The sequence below is a fragment of the Solanum dulcamara genome, chromosome 4, assembly GCF_947179165.1.
Source record: "Solanum dulcamara chromosome 4, daSolDulc1.2, whole genome shotgun sequence".
Taxonomy (NCBI): Eukaryota; Viridiplantae; Streptophyta; class Magnoliopsida; order Solanales; family Solanaceae; genus Solanum; species Solanum dulcamara.
In genome coordinates, this window is record NC_077240.1 from 18,880,634 (window position 1) to 18,892,788 (window position 12,155).

A 12,155-nucleotide genomic window follows, 5' to 3' on the forward strand; every position below is an offset into this window, starting at 1 on the left:
CTTGCATCGGAGATTAGAGAGGTAAAATGGGTACCCAGATAGCACAAAACAATCATCCTGGCCTTGAGAACTACACTCTTATGAGCCCTAGCGACGTAACACATCTTTCGCCCCTTGCGAGTCCCGTGTGCGAGTGAGGTTTGGGTTTATAGGTATCTCCAAGCCATAATATCAAATTTTACGCTACACTCTTTTAGCGTGAATTAACACTAAAACTCTAATTTTAACTAATTTTGGGAAAATGAGTTTAATAATAATCGAGTCATTAAATAATTTGAAAGGATTATAAACTTTAAAACATTTAGGATAATTTATAAGAGAAATAGACTTGGTATGAAAACGATTAAATAAAGGAGGAATAATTTAAATGAAACAAATGATCATAAAAATGGTCTCTTTTCGAGAGATTTAATTAAGTTAAATTAAACAATTAATGATAAAATTAATACAGGATAAATACATATCATCAACTAATTAAATAAGAGTAAAGGCAAGCGAAATAATAGAAATTAGTGATGCCTAAAAGGAATCATTTCAGTTTTTTTTTAAAACATTAAACTACCTCAAATATATTCAAACGAAAATATTTAAAAATAGACGGGATAAAAATATTTATGTACTCATATTTTTTGGATCAGCGCCGACTTTAATCGGAAGACAAAAATATAGTGTTTTGTCGTTTTTCTGCTCGGATCAACTTCCATCATTTCCGAGGGGCCTAGCTACCCCTACGCTCCTAGGTTTATTTATTATTATAATCCTACAGCGATCTAAAATAAAATAATAAAAACTAACGTCCTAAGATGTGTCTAACGTCCAACTTAATGTCCAAGGGGCATTGGACGTACTATTGAGATAAATTTTAGACTAAAGAAAATATAGGCATCCTAATTAAACACATCGTCAAACAAAACAAATAGAACGATTAGTTAGCACATAGAATCTCAAGTAAGTCTCTAGATTTATTAATTAGCATGCTTGAAAACATAAATAAATAGCGAAAAGTTTTGACATAATAAGTGTGTGCTCACACGTTGATCTTCCACAAATAATGTATTAAAATATTTATTAAATCCTGCCACAACCTTTATGTGCATTATTATGTTGAAAATGAACGAAACTTTATAAGCATTATTTTATGATATGATATGATGCTGAAAGTTGTTTTAATTTTCTATACATATGATTTCTAAAATACATAACATATTGAAAATTATTTAAAATCCATGGACGTGATTTCATATAAACTAATATGCTAAAATTTGGTTGAAATTATAAGACATGATATCCATTATTAAACATGCTCAAAATTGTCATTAATCTTATGAACATGATTTCTAAATGACATGTTGGAAATGTTATTGATTGAAATATATAGACACAATATATTGAAAATATAGAATCCCATGATCATGATTTCTAATTTATAATATGCTTTAATATTAAAATCTTATAGACATAGTCTCTATATGAAAACTTATTAAAATTCTGTAGACATGATTTCTATATATATATCAACATGATGAATATTTATTAAAATCTTATAACATGATTTCTATACATATAAAAATGCTGAAAATATTAAATTAAATCCTATGAACATGATATCTAAATTGACAAGAATAGATGTCATCAATATTTGAGCATGATTAATTAACGAGATCAATTTTAACCTTCTGAAAAATATTCATTCCATATTTATAACATGCTAAAATTTAACTATGATTTATAATTAATAATATATTCATTAAGTCCTATAAACATGATTTGCTATATGATATTAACATAAAATCCTACTAACGTGATTTCTAAATGATTAGAAAGTTGAAAAATATTAATTAAAATATATGTAGACATGATATATTAAAATTATAAAATTTTATGAGCGTGATGTCTATATGAAATGATATTCAAATCTAAATACGATTAAATCATAATATTCAAAATTATTTAGTAGATCCTACCCATATAATGTGTAAATAGTTAATATGACAAAGTTATTGTTTGAAACTATAAACATGGTTTCAAATTAAAAAGATGAGTTATAATGTAGGATAATCATCAAAACAATTACTCTAATGAAAATTAAATTTTTTTAAAAAAATAAACAAAGATAGGATATATAAAATAGGCAAATTATTTTGAAACATATATGATGATAAACAATATTTAATAAATTAATCTTAGATCATTTTTATTTATTTTTTATTTTTTATTAAAGCAAACAACTTGTAAAAAATGAAATACTTATATCGCAAATAAATGAGCCTAAACATGTGGATATGATTATTATAACTAGATCAGGTAAACATGTATCCCAAACACACACATAAATTTACGATAAACTAAAAAAATAAAAATAAACAAGTATATTCCCTCCCGATGTATTTTCTCCTTTTTATTATATACAAAGTTTATTATTACAAGCCAAAATAATTAAGAAAGAATAATGGACAAATAGAAATAATAAAACAAGAACTAAAACTATCTGAATCCTATTCCAAATGAACTCTTCATGTCTTCAACTTTGAAGTCCAAACACATAGGGCTTGCTTTTCGTGATTACTATGAAATAGATGGTGGACTCAATTCATCAGGAAACACTGTTAAACCATAAAAAAAAATACAAGCAGTATACAAATAATATAGAGGTATAACATGATTATATATTTTAATTCAACAAAGCAAACAAGCAAAGCAAGAAAATTTTTAAAAATAATAAACTAACATATAAAGAAAGGTTGGGACTAACCTGGATACTTTAGTTAAGAAGAATAAGTAAATAAAAATTCGAACCGTGATGCCAAGGTAGAAACAGAATATTAAAGTATGCTAAAAATTCTTCTTTTTTTTTGTTTGAGGTGTTTTTAAAGAAAGTAAAGTAAAAATGTTTTGTTTTCTTTTCTTTTCTTTCTCTACTCTCATTGTTTTTATTCTCTTCTTTTTCTATCTGTTCCCTCTGTGGGTATGTTTTCTCTCCTCTTCTCTGTTTGTGTGTCTTTGTTTTCTCTATCTGTGTCAGTCTCTCTTCTAATAAAGATGGGAGGTCTTCTTTTATAGTAATCAAAAACAATTAAGAAGCAAGAAAAATCAACAAAAATGACTTCACCCCGTTTCAAACTTTTGTTCAAGAAGTCCATAAAAGAGTCAATATTTCAAAAAAGGTGACCAGATTTCAATAATAAAATCTGTCAAGATTTTCAATAACTAAATCAGGATTTTCAATGACCAAATCAATTATCATGTGATTTGATCAAACTTGTCAAGAATTAATTTGAAATGGTGTAAAAGTAAAAAAAAAACAGTTAACAAAAGTCCTAAAAATCGTGTCAAGAGGGACCTCTATCAATAATTGTAGAAGAATTTATGCAATCCAATTTAGAGAAATAATTAATTATAGGCAATAATAGAATAAACCAAAGTGCGAATATTGACGTTCAAATGTATGAAAAGTATTCAAGTAAGAAAATATCGAGTATGATATTTTAAAAATATGTGAAGTTTGGTAACCTCAGTAGGTAAAGTTGTATCTTTGTCTAAAGTTGTGGGTAAAATGTGTTGAACTGCCAAGAATGAAATAAGAGCCTGTTTATATACTGAGCAAAATGCAAAACAGTAAATAAAAGAAAGGAAAGAAAATATTCCTCCGAATCGTAATCCTCTTTTTTATCGGAAATCAATTGAGTGATATAATATTCAAAGTTATCATAAAGAAATTAGTAAAACCCAATAACTAAGCCAATTAGATTTTGAAACTGAAAGAAAGGTTACCAAAAATATGAGTAAGAAAAGGGGCTCAGATTTTTAACAAATCAGTAGCAATAAGTAGGAAGGATAGAAATTATATAATTAATTATATCATTTTCTACATCACCATAAATAAAGGAGTAATAAAATAAATTAAACAGATCGAAACAAAAATGTCAATGTTGTATATTCTCCGACTAAATTATAGCAATTTTGCCATAAGTAATGCATGAAAGATGTTAAATCAATTTAAAAAGAAGAATGAGGCGTAATTAGCAAGAGAAATTTTTCTCCTCCAAACTAATTAAAGAAACAATCATTTCAGAAATAAATAGAGAAAATCAAATACCACATTACGTCTTACCAAAATTGGATCAAAATGCTAGCAATTTTAACATAGGACACATGATTTGGGATCAGTAGATAAAAGAGTGTGTTATAACACAATACAAATTATTTGAAGCTCTAAAACATACTAATATTTCAATAAGACATGAAATGGGTTAGGCAGAAGGTGTTATGATATTTCAATAAGACATGAAATGGGTTAGGCAGAAGGTGTTAAATCAAAACACATAGGAAACATGCAAAAGAACAAGAAAATGTGGAAATTTTATCCCTCAGAATCAAACAAAATGTTTGGAAAATCATACCTGTGACGGATAGATCTATCTTGAAAGAAATGACTCCTAAAAAACTCTAAAAGAAATAAAACATTTTAATCTTTGAAAACCTTCTGACCAAGCTTTGAGTGGGGGAAGAAGAGGCCACCAAAGGCGTGGGATTCTCGCTGGAGGGCGAGAGCCGAGGAAGAGAACGGAGGCGGCGGTTGGAGGTTCGATGGTGGAGAGGACAGCGACGAGGGTGGTTCGCCGGAGAAGATGGAGAGACAGTGGCTTGAGAGAAGAGAGAGAGGGAGGCGATGGTGGTTCACCGGTGTTCTCTGGGCGGCGCAACGCTCGCCGGTGAGTGGGGTTCTCACCGGAGGAAGAGAGAGATCGGCGAGGGTGAGAGAGTGTGAGGGACGGCGGCGGTTCTTCTTCTCTCTTGAGAATATGATCAAAAATGAAGTTAGGGTAAGGGTTTGAGTAATTAGAAAAGGAGAATAATAAGGGATTAAATTGTAGATATTGGATCAGGATAAATGAACGGATGTGATTGAAAGAGAATTTTAAAATTAGATCACATTAAATTTAATTAAGCTAGAATTATAATAAATTAGAAGTTATTTAGCTAGAATTTTAATAAATTGAATAAAGAAGACTGTGCTTAAAATAAAATTGAGGAAAATTGAATAAATTGTTATCTAATTAATAACCATAATATATATATTTAATAAGTAAAATCATAAACTTTATCAAGTAATAATTATATATATATATATATATATATATACTGCACGTATGTATATAATACGTACTAAAATAGATATAATATATATATATATATATATTTATATATTAATATAATTAAGTAAAATATATAATAAATTTAATTAAGTAATAATCTTTTATCTGCACGTGTGTATAAGATGTATTAAAATAGATATGGAATATACATATATATATTATATAAAGAAAATGCATACATATACATAATATATATAAATAATCATGTATAAATATTTGAACGTATGGAGCTTGTTATTAAAAAAATAAAAATAAATATAAAAGTAATACTATTAATAAATAGAAAAAAAATGTAAATTATAAATGTCAAAATATACGATTTATTGGTTAAACAAAATATAAATTTACTTACTTAATAAAAAAATATTTTTCAGAAATGTCTATCTATTAAGATAGCAATTCAAAAAGTAGCTATGAGTTAGTCAAAATTGGGTGAGCAGTTGATTCTTATCAATTATAAGTTTATTTTAAACGGAACATATTCATTATAAAATGATAATACAAATTTATGAGTATTTTTAAAACTTACGGGTATAAAATAATATTTTTTGAAATAGTCAAATATTATCAAAAAAAATTGTGGTCAAATGCATGGTGAAATTTCACCAAAACTTTACCAAAAATAACTTGCCAAAAATATTTAAAAATTCGGGGTCAAATGCTAGCAAAATCATTGCATTAACAATATAGAGTAACGTTATTATTCTAATAGATCTTATTCATTTAATAGATAGACCAAACAATTGATAATAGATAATATCTAACATAACTAATTTCAATAATACTAATACATTTTATTAAGTACTATTTTTATACATCCTACTAAACGACTTCTTAATATGGAACTTGTTTTTTCTTATTTAATTTTAAGGTGTATTATACAATATTATAATATTTTCTGATGAGTACCCGATATTTGTGCTACAGAGTTATAACCGTGGTATTTGAGTACGGTTATCAATATTTATATTGACGAAATAAATCAGGTATTTACTAAAATAGTCAATGTGTGGCAAGTTTAAGGTAATGACTGCACAATTCAAAAGTTTTATAGTTATACAAATATTAGATACTATGATAAATTTAAAATTATAATTTTTTAAAAAAATATTTATTAAAATATGTATTTAGGTAAATAAATCATATAAATTGACATGAAAAAGTACTTATAATATCATATACGACAATATAAGGTGACCGCATTAAGTGAAACGAGTAAGTTTAAGAATGATGATGTACGTAAAGCAACAATTTAGAATTTGTTACACTTTGGTGAACAATATTTTTTTAATAGAAAATTAACTTTTTTTAATTAAAGGCAAACTAATACACACACAATACACAAATATAAGTAATGCCCCAATAATATTATTTCAAATTCAGAGGGTACTGATTTCTATTACAGAAAATGGTGATTTTCCAGTGAATATTTCATCAATTAACTGAACAATTTATAAGTGAAGAATAAGATACATTTATTTCTTCAAAGAAGTCGGTGTAACTTCAACAACCAAAAAAATAAAAAATAAAAAAAAATCTAAGAATATAATTCAATTGCCTCTTGTAACTACTCAAGATTTGCTCCTAATTATGGACCTCAAAGTGTTTATCTCAACTTCAATATCCATTTTGTTAATAGGTAAAGTGCTCGGGGCCGTTTGGGAGGAAGGATTATGAGAAAAAAATAATGGATGCATTATGCATTCTAATGCATTAGTTATACATTTTATTTGGTTTTATGTTACGTATAAACTAATACATGAAAATTATGGTATTAACAATGTAAGAATTGAAGGGGAGCCTTGAAGTAACCGGTAAAGTTGCTGCCATGTGACCAGGAGGTCACGGGTTCAAGCCTGGAAACAGCTTCTGGCAGAAATGTAAGGGTTTTTAATGCATGCATTATCTATTAGCATGATTAAAAACACAATTGTGCCTCAAAACTTTTTTCACGTACTTTCCACCATATTTTGTGAAGGGTATTTTTGTGAAAAAATATTATATAATGCATGTTATATAATTTAATATAACAAACCAAATGTGAATAAAAAATAATCTCAACATTACTATTCTTATACACCCTATGAAACGACTCATTTGTATTCAGTGTTTATTTTTTTTTGATTTTTCATTGAGTGTTTAAAGCTCATGGAATCTCAATTAAATTCGAATTAAGCATACGCTCCCAATATAATTTTCTCCCTAAACATTCTTAGGAGAAATAAAACGCTTGTGTGTATTACTTAAAAAGAAGAAGGAAAGAATATAACAACTTAGATAAGGAAAAAGATCATATCAAATTATCAATGTCACTAAATGGAAATCAATAGGTTTTGATTTTTTATTTAAAACTCTATCACTAGCTTGATCAATACGGAATGTTTTTAATGCAGGACGGTAATTTGTCAAACTTCAATTTTAACATCTATGGTAATATATAAGAAATTTGAATCGCCAGTATAAGACTTGAATATAGCAGAGTATTTACATAACAAAATCATATACTAGTACATTTACCATAACTAATCAAGTAGCAGTAGTAGTAATCGGTAAAAACAGTACTCTACTAAATTAATTATGGCTGTACTATTATAAAAGCCACTTGTCATGTTATTATTGGCTTGGGGTAAACAGTAACTCTTTTTCCATGGCAGAGAGGTTAACGTTCATGGCATGTTCCTTTTATCCCTTAATAGAAATTGGTCTGTTACATAACAGTATTAATGGCTTTTTGACAGATTATATATATATAATCTCCTTCCATCCAGCATTATAGTTTGTTTTAGAGACTTGGAGACATTTCTAGAGTTTCAGAGGCAACCTTCATTCACAAAGTAAAGCATTTTTGCTACACTTTTCATCTTTAAAATGGTGTTTTGATTTCCCTTTACTTGGGTATTTTTTTTTTGTTTCCTTTGGGTTTATCGTAAAAAAGATTTTTATTTTCATTTGTCTAGTTTGGAAGAACGAATAAGTTCTTCATTATGCTCTGTTTTTATGCTCAATGATTTTATTTCTGAGTTAGTGTAACATCTGCGTAAACTCTACCCGTCCTCAACTTCACTTTGTGGGACTATGTTACGTTTGTTATTGGACTGTATTGTGATTATGGGTATGCGTGTATGAGTGGAGTAGGAGAGAGGGGTCAAAGGTGAAACCTGAAATGCAAAATTAATTTTTTCGTAAAACCCTGCAAAGGAACTGTGTTTTCGTTCATATGGTTTCATGACATTTGGGGCGTTGCTTAGTATTTTGCATGTGACTCAATTTATGGCTTTGCTTCTTGTGTTGTCTCATTTATTATGTGTTTGGGGATGATTCTCTTCTACATGTTTACTTGTATTTTGACTAACTAAAATGGAAATGCAAAAAACCAAAGTTGGAATAGACAATATTTTACTAATTGTTAAGTCTCAAAATTTTTGTTTACATGTTTAATATTCAAAAGATGTGGCCTAGAGGTCAATAAAATGGGTTGATAATCATAAAGGGCTAAGGTTATGAGTGATTACTCAGTACAATGTGATGTTGTAGTTACTAGGTACTCTGTGAAATTAGTTGAGGTCTTGGTTTACTTTTTATTCCTTTGTCCGTGTTTGATTGGACCAGATTTTTAAGGTTTCAAGTTTCTGAATGTTGAAACTGATATCAAGAACTTGCTCTCACTAAAATGCTCATTTATCTTCTTTATTTCCTACTTATTTAAAACTAGTTGGGTTGTATTCTTGTCCTGTTCAACTGTTCCTTAATGATTCAAGTACTTGCCCATTTTGAGAAATTTAGATGACAAGTTAATGTTGTACGTGCTATTAGTCATTTAATTTTACGAGTTCACTAGCAATCTATTGGTGAGTCTTGAAGTTTTTTTCATCTACTTTGATACAATCCTGAGAGTAGTATTTCTGGTTATTTGTTTAGTCAAGGAGGGTGTGGAGTTCTTGGTTTTTGTTAGAAGAATTATCTTTAAACTTTATCTGTTAGTCATATGAACCAGAAGAAAGATTTCTTAAGGTAAACACTTTGGGGTAAGTTAAAACTTGAATCTGTACCAAAATTGAAAACGGCATTTCGAGTTAATCATCTGCTGGAAGTGTGTTGACTTGACAACCTAATGATTATAACTTTTTTCTGATTTTTTAGTAATCTTTACATGCGACAATTTAAACTAGTCGAAACTGTGTTTCTGTCTTAATTGGGATTTTCTTCAGTTTTTTACCCTGTGAAGTTTGAGGAAAATATAAGTTTCTACCTGTCGATGTGTGGTGTTGTGGGTCTTAACAACCTCTACTTGTCACTTGTCATGTTAGGAAGATCAAGGAACTGCAAACATGATGTACCGCGTAGCAAGGGCATCTGAATTTCTGGTGATCACTGGGATTGGTATTAATGAACTGAAGATCACAAAAAAGGCACTAGTATGGCCATTGCAGAAATGTCGGGTCATTGATGTTACTCCTGTGAACTATACTTTTGAAGTCAATGCTATGAGTGCTGAGAAGCTGCCCTTCCTTCTCCCTGCTGTTTTTACTATAGGTCCGTGTGTGGATGACCATGAGAGACTAGTCAAATATGCTAAACTTCTATCCCACCATGAACGTGATTCACACGATGTGAAGGACCTTGTTCAAGGTGTCATTGAAGGAGAGACTCGTGTCTTGGCTGCTTCCATGACTATGGAGGAAATCTTTAAAGGCACAAAAGATTTCAAGAAGGAGGTATTTGACAAGGTTCAGCTTGAGCTCAACCAATTTGGCTTGCTGATATACAATGCTAACATTAAGCAACTGGTCGATGTTCAAGGCCACGAATACTTTTCTTACTTGGGGCAGAAAACTCAAATGGAAGCTGCAAACCAAGCAAAAATTGATGTTTCTGAGGCCAAAATGAAGGGTGAGATAGGAGCTAAGGAGTGAGAAGGTCTCACACGTCAAAATGCTGCCAAGATTGACGCTGAGACAAAGATCATATCCACCCAAAGGGATGGTGATGGAAAGAAAGAGGAGGTTAAAGTGAGGACTGATGTTAAGATATATGAAAATCAGAGAGAAGCTGAGGTGGCTGAGGCAAATTCTGTTCTGGCAACCAAGAAGGCTGGGTGGTCTCAGCTGGCAAAAATGGCTGAGATCGAAGCCCAGAAAGCTGTAGCAATTCGGGAGGCTGTATTACAACAAGAAGTTGAGAGAAAGAATGCATTGACTAAGACAGAGAGCCTCAAAGCACAACACCTCAGTAAGGCTACTGTTGACTATGAGATTAAGGCAAGTTCATCATCACAACACTTTTCTTTTACTACCTTTGTGTGAGTTCATGGAGTTGACTTTTCATTTGCTGATCTATCTAGAGTCGGTTAGATTGCTTTTAATTATCTTTATTTCTTGTTATTTTTGTGTTGTGATGTTTCCATGTGAGATGGCTTACTCAGTTAATAGTCCATTTATATTTAGAGCTGCAAAATTCACCTTGATATTACACTTATTTGTACTGTATCCCATTGAAAAATCTTGGTAGAATTCCTAAAATCAGTATGAAGTGATGATTTCATGTTCAACTGTTACATGACTTTGCCTGTGTTTCCTTCCAATTACATTCTTTCTTGGGTGACTTTGCCCTATATATATATACTCGTGCATGTGGCTGTTTTCCATTTTTCTATTTTCAGTTGTAAATCTAATACTTTATTCAGTCATATGAATCTATCGTCTACGCACCATGCTACTACTCATCCAAAGTTTGACATGTACTCTAGGTGCAAGAAGCCAATTCGGTGTTGTACAAGAAACAAAAGGAAGCAGAAGCAGAGCTTTATGAAAATAGAAAAGCTGCAGAGGCTAAGAAATTGGCAGCAGAAGCTCAAACATATGCCGTACAACTAGCTGCTGATGCTGCACTCTATGCGAAAAAGAAAGAGGCTGAAGGACTAAAGGGCATTGCAGAAGCAGAGGGAGTTTATGTACGCAATTTGTTATCAGCTTTGGGAGGAAACTATAATGCCCTGCGAGACTACATGATGATCGACAGAGGAATGTTCAAAGACATCGCCAAGTTTAATGCTGAAGCGATCCAGGGACTTCAGCCAAAGATCAGCATTTGGAGTAATGGTGCCACAAGTGGTCAAACGGTTGATGGAACAAGTAGTGGACATGCTGGAATCAAAGAATTGGCTTCTATTTACCAAGCATTGCCTCCTTTACTTGAAACTCTGCATGAACAAACTGGAATGTTGCCACCACCATGGATGGGAGGCTTTTCTGTTTCTGCTGCTGCTGATCCAGCCACATCCAACCAATCTGCATGGGGAAATTTATGACTTTTAGGACCATCTAGTAGGATTCCAACTACCAATAAGCTGATATGACTAAACTTTATGCACTTAACTAGTTAAGAAATAACTAGTATATTAGGCCTTTTGTGCCTGGACAAGTGATGCTTTGCAAACTTATCGTGTTGTGTTTTCTACCTTATATTTTTAGCTCAAAAATACGCTCTAACTATCCAAATATACCAAAAATATCTTTCCTTCTAACCGTTATTCCAAAATAAGAAAAAATGGACCAATTTTGCCATTGAACGGATTGAAATGGAATAAATTAACCATCCTTTTAAATTTCAGGACAATACTCTTAATTCTAAAGATTTAAGTAAAAATTTATTTCAGAGATTATGAGATTGATTTAACTACTTTAAACGACAATTTTATGCAATGTTATTTTAATGAAATATAAAATTTGATTATCAATATTAATTTTTCATCTAAATAACTATTATGGCATTTGACTGAAATCCGAAATAACTTAAAATAAGTATCAAAGCATATTAATGTATAATTAAAATTGATTTCTTTTATGATATCATTCTTTAAAGTAAGTGTACATGATATCATGTTGAGAAATAATAACTCATACTTAATGTGCATTGAATCAAAAGAAGAAAAAAAACAATGTCATCTTTTTTATTTTCTTAAATAAAAAGTATTTATACTACATATTTTCTCTATCTTAT

The 12,155-nt window shown here is 30.2% G+C and overlaps 1 pseudogene; it reads left to right on the plus strand.

Moving 5' to 3' along the window:
• The first annotated feature begins 9,484 nt into the window (after positions 1 to 9,484).
• LOC129884068 (flotillin-like protein 6) lies at positions 9,485 to 11,463 on the plus strand (annotated as a pseudogene).
• Positions 11,464 to 12,155: the final 692 nt, after the last annotated feature.